Consider the following 9,146-nt stretch of genomic DNA (forward strand, 5'->3'; position numbering starts at 1 on the left):
AGGCTGACATCAGCTATTTATTGTTCATTCATTCTGAATTTGTTTACAGGGAGGTTACCAGTATATAACATTGAATCAAGCAATTGTCACACAACTCTTCCCAGTGCATTTCCTAGTCACTTTCCTGAATTTGCAGGTAAAATAAAAAAATAATAATAAAATTATTATTTATACCCCATCAATCTGGCTGGGTTGCCCCAGCCACTCTGGGCTGCTTCCAACACATAGAAAAACATAATATAAAATTTCTCGTTCCAGGGCTGCCTTTAGATGTCTTCTAAAAGTTGTAGTGTTATTTACCTCCTTGATATCTGATGGGAGGGCGTTCCACAGGGAAGGCACCACTGCGAATAACAGCAGCAGCAGCAGCAGCAGCAGCAGCAGCAGCAGCAGCAGCAACAACAACTTTATTATTTATAAATAATATGTATGCATGTAATTGAATCCCACCCCAAAATACTGAAAACCATCATTCTCTTTTTAAAATTCTACTCCAAGATTATTGGAAACTAAATATTAAATCAGTTTATGTAGTGATATGTTTTCAATAAGTTCTGAAGCAGCTTACTAAGAAAGATCTAATGTTCCCTTAACATTCTATCTGAAAAGCTCTAAGGTAATAAGTCAGATATAATTGATAGCTTAAGTTATCTGAAAGGAAAAACCATGTCTGTTATAAAAAGAGAGACAGCAAACAGAAGCATGTCTTAGTCTTATGCTTATATATATATATACAAGGGCAAAAGGTTAATCCGTTTCAAGATTGCAACATTTCAAGACTGTAGCAAGGAGGTGTCCCTAAGAAATATGTAGGTTGCACCTAGTTACATTTGTATAAATTAGCACTTTTGCAAGAATGGGCAGAGCGGGGGGGGGGGAGTCAATGAAAAGTAACTAGATCATTCCTTTTTCAAAGCACACATTCTTTGAGAAAGGAGGCAAAGTAGCATGAACTGTTGTTACAGTTTGCTGGAGAACTCTGAGCTAGTGTCAAATGATACTTTTGCAGAAGGACATGAATAAAATGTCTACATTGTCATCATTCAGTAAAATAATTATGCTGCACAGTCTATCAAAGTCTTTGATGTTTTGCTGAAGACAATGGGCCATTTTTTAATATATGCTTCATACTGGCATGTAGAAGCAGCTATAAATAAATAAATTAAAAAAGCATACAAATACTGTAGTGTTCATTGATTATGATACAGCAAAACAGTGAATATAGCTCTTTTTTCATTTTTTTTACGTAGTTGTCCAGGGACATTTTATACATTATGTCTGCTTCCAAGCAGCAAATGAGGAGCCCCAGCCATTACATGAAAATAGAAAAGCTTGTAGGCGTTTCTTGATATGCAGATGAAATTATATGAAAAGCTTCATCTGATGGATTTCTGCCTGTCACAGTAGTACTCAGGGCACAGAATCCTGCTAGGAAAAAATGGCAACCATATCCTAAAAGAAGGCTAAACATATGGTTAAAAGTTGGGGGCGGGAGTAGGCTGTGTGCCTGAGCCTGCTTCTAATTACTTGATCCAACACAGATTCAACTGCTGGAATAGCCAAGCTAGCTTCCTGGTGAGGTAATGGTCCTCTAAGTATAGGCCATTAAGGCAACAAAGGAAGTGGCTCTGTGCCAGATAACAAATGGGTGGATAGATGGAAAGACAAAGGCCAGAATTTAGAGTTGTTCTGCAAACTAGAAGCTGGCAGGTTGCAGGCCAGGAAGACAGGAAACAGAACGATGCCTGATTTTTGCTGGAATCAAAGACTGTGGATATGGAAGAAGCGAGACCCTCTTGGGGTGTTAATCTGTGAACCCCTCCATTGTAGGCTCCAGGTGTGTGTGTGTGTGTGTGTGTGTAAATAAACCATGTATCCTAAAGACATCACAGTCTCTGCTGTCCCTCATTCCAAAAGAAACATGAACCCTGAGTAAGCACCTGGAACCCCTGGGATCTTCTGCCGCTTGGAGATTGGGATGGCATGCAATAATATATGTTGAAATAAGTGGAATTTCAGTTGAGATGGGAGGGATTCACACTGTGTAAAACAGGAGCCAAAACACAGCTATCTTTCAAAATTCAGTCATATGAATTTCACAGTGCAGTTCCCCAACCAAGAAATGTGTGCAAAAAAAGCATATACTTGGAGAAATTGTGTTAGTGAAAATAACATACAAAAAATGCATTATATTAGAGAAAATTGCTTTTGAAAAGGGGTGTGTGTATATCAGGAAAAAATTGCTGCTATGGAGACCCATGTGGAAATGTGGGAAACTGAACTTCTGATTGGAAAAAAATGATAAACTGAAACATAACAATCTGCGCATCCTTAGTCCTAACCATACTAGAAACTAAAAATCCTGTTGAACTTGGTGAGATTTGGGATCCAGCTGTAAGTGTGTTTAGGATTAGGATTCTCAGCTAAACTTCCTGCAGTGGTAAAATTTTCGGTGTAACTGAGCATGCTCACTTTAAACCATTAGAATGTATGAGGGAGTTCTGCTAAAGCACTTAATGGAAGAAACAGGTGGTGATGTTTCAGACAAAGCTGAAAAGGTAATGGGGAGTGTCTCTGCTCATATCTTTCATTTACTTAAGTCGTTTTGCTTGTCCCTCTAATAGAGGAGTAAGTAACATGACCTGCTCTACGGGTTCTTTTAAGAGAAAGAAGTAAAGTCAATTAAACTGTCATTTTATACCCACTTACCAGGAAGAAGCCCTACTGGACTCAGTGGGTCTTACCTCTGAGATAGACATATATGCGATTGCATTGCTAGAGACCTGCTGCATTGTTGTGACTTTGTATAACTTATATATGCATATAGAAGCTGGATATGATTCAGCAAAGCCTTTGCTTGGTAATGTTAAGAGGAAGAAAAGTGTATGTTGAATGTGGAAGAAATGGCACTAACCAATGAATTTTGCTGAAAGTGGTGCTACAGTTTGCTTGGTAGGGGTTTTACCTAGTACTTGCAGAAGTACTCTTCCTGTTCCTTCTCTGGGGACAATGTACGGTAATTGACCAAAGAAGACATGTCTAAGCAAGCCCCAAGCTTAGAGCACATGTTTGACGTTATAAAGGTAAAAGGTAGAGGAGCCCTGGATGCTTAAGACCAGTCAAAGGCAACTATGGGGTGTGGCTCTCATCTTGCTTCAGGCGGAGGGAGCCAGCGTTTGTCCACAGACAGTTTTCCGGTCATGTGGCCAGCATGGCTAAACCGCACCTGGATAGAACACCAAGACAGAATCCAGAGTGTACGGGAACACCATTTACCTTCCTGCCCATAGCTGTCAACTTTTTTTGTGAGGAATCCTAAAAAAAAGGGAAAAGTTGACAGTTATGTTCCTGCCACAGCGGTACCGATTTATCTACTTGCACTAGTATGCTTTTGAATTTTCTACCCTGTGATCTCCTTGCTGCTGCTTGGCTAAATGCATGAATCTGCTTTCTGGTCTGGTCCTGAGCAGGATGGCTCCTGCAAAGAAAGGTGGTGAAAAGAAGTAAGGATGACCAGCCATCAATGAGGTGGTTACTCGGGAATATACTATAAACATTCACAAACGGATCCATGGCGTGGGCTTCAAGAAGTGGGCTCCTCGTGCTCTCAAGGAGATCCGTAAATTTGCAGTGAAGGAGACGGGGACTCCTAATGTACTCATTTACACCTGCTTGAACAAGGCTGTCTGGGCAAAAGGAGTAAGGAATGTTCCTTACCGTATCTGTGTGCGTTTATCCAGAAAACGCAATGAAGATGAGGATTCACCTAATAAATTGTATACACTGATCACATATGTGCCAGTTACCACTTTCAAAAGCCTACAGACTGTAAATGTGGATGAAAACTAATCTTTCATAACAATAAAAATGTTATGAAATTAAAAAAATATGCATGAATCTGACCTTTGGAACATTTTGTAAGTAAAGCTTTTTAAACTTACTTAACAGTGTGTGGTTTGTTCACTGCAAGAGAGATAGAAAGAGAGGAGCGCCGTTTGCAAGTGGACTAAACAGGATTAAAGGTTCTAACAACTTATATTCCTACCACTTTACTGATGCTTGATTTTTGTGAGTTTACACTCTGCTACTTAGGACTGTCTCCTACTGGAGTGTGAATTTAGCCCTGCATTTTGAATCCAGGCACCCAACTGATTCTTCTGTTATTTACCCCACACACGAGTCACAGGGATTCTATTTTCCTCCCATAGCTACTATTAGTAGATGAAAGCACATAACAGCTTGGAACTAGTGTACTTGCTAGGTTGCTTTACCTCATATACAGGTATGCCCACTTGACTGCCATTTTTTCCGGTTGCCGCAATAAAACTCTTTCCACCTTGGTAAGAAATTGATCTTTCAGTGTGGTAGCACCTGAACTTCGGGACTCCCTGCCTGTGGGCATCAGGCAGGCACATTCCCTGTACTCTTTTGGCCTCATGCTAAAATCATTTTTGTTTAGGCAAACCTATTAAGACATATCAAATGTTGGCAGGTATTTTAATTTGGTTTTTAGCTTATTTTTCCCCCTTTTTTAAAAAAATCCAAAGGTTTAAAATAGTTTTTAGCTTTTTAAATGGATTAGTTTTATTTTTCCGGTCTTTTTGTAGACTGTTTTGAGGTTTTACTACAATAAAGCAGTAAATAAGTAAAATAAAATAACAAATTCACTATTATTGTGCCAATAATATGTTGCCAAATTCACGTGCAATGAAACTCCTGTCTGGAGAGGCCCTTGGCCTCCAGGATCAGTTTGTTGCATTGGCTGCTTCCTGCTTGGTGCTGCTTTTATAAGGAGTCTGACAGCAGCTGTTGGCTCCCTGCTTGGAAATAGCACACGCAGCACAGTGTGTCACAAAGCACTGGGCTCCACATTTGGTAAAGGAGTGCAGGGGCAGTTCCTTAGGTAGGTTATGGACGAGTCTGTGTGAGCCAAGTTATGTTGCTTTCATTCTGTAGCCATAAATAGCTCCAGCTTCTTGTTTCTGTAGCTGCTGGAAGTGCTGGCTTTACTCCAGGGCTAAATAGTGACTAATAGAATAAGCTTCTTCTGCATAAGCTCAGTGCTTCAGAAATGGATTGAATTATTAGAAATCGTCGATCTCCATCTTGTATGAAAATGACTTATTGAACTTTGTTACTGCTTCTGGGTGCGCTGGTTTTCAAACCCACCCACCCCAGTGAACACTGCTTAAAAACAAACATTACAGGTAGCAAAAACTTCAGAATTCTGAGAATGCCTGGCAAGTCACAAGGAATAAACTGTAAATGTAATCTACTTTTTATGATATAATCACCAGATTCTTACTCAGCTTTATTGTGTTAGTGTAACATCTGCATATGTCTTCCCTTTAGTTCTAGGCTTTTCAATTTGCTTCGTACTTTTACTGTATGTTGTTCTATGTATTTGATTTTATGTTTTATTTATATGTTTTGTGACATTCTGGAATCATCTCAATGGATGGCAATTATTACTTTTTTAATACTAAAGAACGATTAGCTGTTAACACAGAAATAATAATGGCATGTTATTCAGATACGTACAAGTTAATATTTCATAGTGAATATATACAAGAGAGTTCAAAGAAAGCAATGCAATTGCCTTCAAGATAGATAGATAATTTTTTAGCAATGGAGTCTTGAGGAAACTTGGCTGAATTTTCCATGCACTTTCCTAAGTTGTTTCCTTTGATGGACAACAATATTTTTTTTAAAGGTGGTTGGGCTGACGCAATCCATGACTTGAGACATATGTAGTGTGCGGTGAGTGAGTTGCTCCAGATGGACAGACAGTGACAGCTGTTCAAAGGAGGTTCTTGAGTAACCAGCTAGAAAGAATGAAGGAAGGCTTGTGGAGAAGAAAAAATTGGGACCATGAGGGATGATCTCCACCAGGTATACAGTACTTAGAGGGTGGTATGTTGGGAGCCTTGCTTTCTATCATGTGCGTACTCATTTCTTTTGCCCTGCTGTTGCCTTTGATCAAACAAGTTTTGAGGAGCTTAAAGCAGCAGGAAAGAGTTGTAAAACTAATTTTGACCAAGGATTACAGGGAGATGAGGATGTGTGCCATAGGCAATGAGTATCCAATCTCAGTGTTGGAAGTGCTTCCATGAATGCATGCAATGAAACATCTTTTTTTAAAACCACAACCCTACTCTTCAGTCTGTGGCTAATTCAAGCATTTAGGCAAGACTACTCATTGATGCGTTTCCTTTTCACAAGGAAGGAGAACTTTCAATAAAGTAGGTTTTGCTGGTGTTGGCGCCCCCCCCCCATACAAGTAATCCATGCGCATAATTCAAAGATGGAGATAAATGTAGTACAGTCTATGGCAAGCTTCTGCAAACCGGTGCCTTCTAGATTATTTGGACTACAACTCCCATCAACCTTAGCTGTGCCAGCTGGGACTGAGAGTTGTAGTCTAAAAAAACCAGGAGGACACTAGGCTGGGAAAGACTGTGGAGAACTGTATCATGTTTTCAGTTAACTTTCTGAGCGACAACTCCAATACGTTGAATTCCCACTATTTCCTGCCTCTTCCTCCTTTCCTGTTCTCTTAATTTCTCCCACACCGTCCAGACATCTTGCCTTTAAACATTTTATTTACTTTGGCCTGATGGCTGTAATTCAGGGATCATTTGTAGAGCTGATTAGTAAACTAAGAGTGTGGGTTGGGGTGGCTCTTAAACAGATATTGGATTGTAGTATTAAGCAAGCAGTCATATGCTTGCTTTACCATGTGCCCAGCTTACAACTTGACATGCAATGATACCGCATAGCAGTTGCATGACGACTTTACATTTTCAGAGTTCTACATGGAGCCATTCATTTTGCTTGCTCACCACACCAATTCAAGTCAGCCCTGAACGTGAATTGCAGGCTTCAGAATGTTCCATCTTTCCATTGATGGACTTTGGCTCTGAAGAGTGAATACCATTGTGCATGGTAAGCCAAAATACTTGGTGTGTGTGTTTTGCTATTGGACTCAGTCACTCAACAATACCTCGGGGCCCAAAGAAACAGACTGAAAATGCAGAACTTCCTAGATACCGGTAAATTTATTACAGTGCTTATTACAGAGTCCCATCCAAAAAAATGTCTACTGTATTCTGAAATATGCCCCAGAGGCAAACAAGTACCAGGGTGCAGTTTAGGTGGCTAAAGTGGGAAAAGTTACAAAATGAAATCGTAAATATCAGTGATGCTAATATGGTTGCTTTTCTTGACTGCTACAGTTTAAGCCAAAGGCCAATGACGGGTAACCAAAACTAAGCATTCTTTATTCCTTTTCCTCTTTACTTTCCAGCTTGGAGAGAATTAGATTTAAGAATAAAGTCTTGCTTTGTTCCATTAGTTGCTTCCTAAATTTCAGATCACGTTGGTTTAGGTCACAAGACTGGAAAATGTGTGTCCATTGCGTCTGGATTGTGTGCTTATGTGCATTTTGCAGAGAAAGTGACAGATACCATTATACAAAACAAAGGAGTGGCATTTTATTCGATTATTAGTTCTCCCCCTGCTTGTGATCTGAAGATATACCTGCAAAACTTACAAATGTGCAACTGGCTTTGCATATGTCTCTGGAACTCCTTTTTAAAAAGTGTACGTTATAATATCTAATTATACACGTAAATAATTGGAACCAACATCTCCAGCTCTGCTCTGTACAGCTTGTGAGACAAGGCTAAAAAATTGAGAAAACTTGATCTGAAATACTCCTATGAATTGGAAAGGAGGATTTTGCAATAGTTCCCTGTCATATTTCACTCTCTGACCAAGCTCTGCTTTAGATATGAATGGAGAAAACATTATGTTGCATAGCTACAAACATGCCTATTGTTTAGCCTTTGCTTACATTTTGGGTGCATGATTAATCCCATAATAGCAAACACAGTTCTCTGACTGGCATACCTGTAATTATGCACCTGCTTGCCTGTGTTATATTTTTTGAAAGCGAACACCAAAAAAAGTGTGAATCTGCTCTTAAAATTTATTTTTTGAAGAAGAGTGACAATTTTTTTTTATCTACAGCTGAGGGTTTTTGCACGGGAGCATCAACTTAGAATCTCCTTTTTATTATGTGTTTTGTGTTTATTGTATTGTAATTTTATGTTGCGAACTGCCCTGAGATTTATGAATGTAGAGTAGCATACAAATTTAATAAATAAATAAGTAATTAAGTAAGTAAGTAAGTGAATACAAAATCGAAAATTCTTTCTAGTAGCACCTTAGAGACCAACTGAGTTAGTTGCTGGTATGAGCTTTCGTGTGCATGCACACTTCTTCAGATACACTGAAACAGAAGTCACCAGATCCTTAAATATAGTGGGGGAGTGGGGAGGGGTATTACTCAGAAGGGTGGTGGGAATGGGTGATAGGTTGATAAGTGTGGAAAACCTGTTGACGACTCTAAACGGCTGCAATTAGTCTTGCAGGGAAGGGGTGAGATGGCTAAAGATGGCTTTGTTATGTATAATGAGATAAGAATCCAATGTCTTTGTTCAAACCAGGTTTCTCCATGGTTTTAAGTTTGGTGATTAGTTGCAATTCAGCCACTTCTCTTTCCAGTCTATTTCTGAAATTTCTTTGTATTAAGACAGCTACTTTGAGATCTTTTATAGAATGTCCTGGGAGATTGAAGTGTTCTCCTACTGGTTTCTCTGTCTTGTGATTCCTGATATCAGATTTATGTCCACTAATTGCAGCCGTTTAGAGTCGTCAACAGGTTTTCCACACTTATCAGCCTATCACCCATTCCCACCACCCTTCTGAGTAATACCCCTCCCCACTCCCCCACTATATTTAAGGATCTGGTGACTTCTGTTTCAGTGTATCTGAAGAAGTGTGCATGCACACGAAAGCTCATACCAGCAACTAACTCAGTTGGTCTCTAAGGTGCTACTAGAAAGAATTTTCGATTTTGTTTTGACTATGGCAGACCAACACGGCTACCCACCTGTAAGTAAGTGAATGTTTGTTACCCCGCTCCTGCCTACAGCCCTCTGTACCACTCAAAAAGGTGCTGGGGGATGTACAGCGATAGTGACAGTGGCTGCCCAGCCATTCCTTCTAAACCCCCCCAGTCTTTCCCTTCTTCTGTAGGACAGAGCTATGTGTGCCCTATATCCTGCCTTGTACCCCGTAAA

The 9,146-nt window shown here is 39.7% G+C and overlaps 1 pseudogene; it reads left to right on the forward strand.

Annotated features, from left to right (window-relative positions):
- The first annotated feature begins 3,451 nt into the window (after positions 1-3,451).
- Positions 3,452-3,887, forward strand: LOC117047771 (annotated as a pseudogene).
- Positions 3,888-9,146: the final 5,259 nt, after the last annotated feature.

This window comes from Lacerta agilis, chromosome 6, assembly GCF_009819535.1.
Source record: "Lacerta agilis isolate rLacAgi1 chromosome 6, rLacAgi1.pri, whole genome shotgun sequence".
In the NCBI taxonomy this organism is placed as follows: domain Eukaryota; kingdom Metazoa; phylum Chordata; class Lepidosauria; order Squamata; family Lacertidae; genus Lacerta; species Lacerta agilis.